Source organism: Aphidius gifuensis, linkage group LG5 (assembly GCF_014905175.1).
Source record: "Aphidius gifuensis isolate YNYX2018 linkage group LG5, ASM1490517v1, whole genome shotgun sequence".
Classification (NCBI taxonomy): domain Eukaryota; kingdom Metazoa; phylum Arthropoda; class Insecta; order Hymenoptera; family Braconidae; genus Aphidius; species Aphidius gifuensis.
The window spans coordinates 1,876,238-1,877,675 of record NC_057792.1 but is presented as its reverse complement, the minus strand read 5'-3'; positions in this window follow the sequence as shown (position 1 = coordinate 1,877,675).

Here is a 1,438-nt window from a genome sequence, read left to right as displayed (position 1 = left end):
TTTTTTTTTTTCGGTTTGAAACAAGATGAAATATATTTTTTTTTATTTAAAAAATATTTGACTTTGTTTTAAGACATTCCAATTGATGATGAATATAGGTAAAAAAATAAATATTATAACAAATTTACAATGGGTGTATCTTTTCACCTAAATAGGCTCCAAAAACCATTAAGATTTTATCAACAAGACCCAAAACTAATAACCAATCATCCAGTTTTATGCTTCACACATGCTCTTTCATATGCTTTATCATATTTTATAAATTTATCACCTTCTCTTTGTCTTGTAAATATATATTTCATTTTATTTATTTTATTTAAAAAAAAAAAATAAATTGCAGGCAAAATTTTAAAAATTTCATGCAGTTTTACTTGACGTAATTACGTAATTGCACGGTCATTAGAGAACAACATTCATCTAACACTTAATAACAACAATAATAAGATCATTTTTATTTTTCACTTGAAAAATAAATAAATTAAAAAAAATTTATAAAAATACATTATCTTAAATCACAAGTAATTTCCTGGTAAACAAGAGTATTTTTCGCGTCATTAATATTGATCAACATGCTTGATCTTTAAATTCACTGCAATTTTATTTAAGAAAAAAAAAAAAATAAAAAAGGTGTTTCATGATAATTGGTAAAATACCACGGTACATGTAAATTTAAAAATAATTAATTGATGATAAATTCAAAGTTATGATGACTTGACGGTTTTATTAAAATTATAATTTATAAACCTTCTGGCAATTTTAATAATACATTTTTTTTATTTAAACTCATAGATAGTATCTAAGTAAAAAAAAAAAACAAAAAAATTATAATATTTATTAAAAAAAGATTTAAAAAATAATAATTATTTTAATATTTTAATTATATCATTACTTTTATATTGAATCACTTGAAATTATTCATAGTAATTTGTCAAAAAAATTTACAACACAATGAAAAATTAATTTAACAATTTAAAATATATAACAATTGTAATTTTTCTGTACAAATTTATTTAAAGAAAAAAATATTATAAAAGTCAACATAACAATGCGCAATATAAAACTATATTACATCCATAGAATAAAATGAAAATAAAAAAGGCTTCACTTATAAATTACATTTTCATATATAATAAAATGAAAAAAAAAAAAAATAAATATTATATGTGCACACGCATTGCGACACGAATATATATATTATTAAAAATTTTTTTATTTTCACAATTGAAGGGGTTAAAAATGTAGATAAAATATACGCAAGTGTATATAAAATAATTGAATAGAAAAATAATGTAAATATGTATTAAAGCAAGTGAATGTGTGAGTGAGTGATAAAGATAAACGTTAAAGGAATATAAAGGATAAAATAAATGAGATGGTGTAGTCAAAGAAATTGTGGGTAGGATGCGGTATGTGTTGTATAAAAGATTGTATAAGGTGT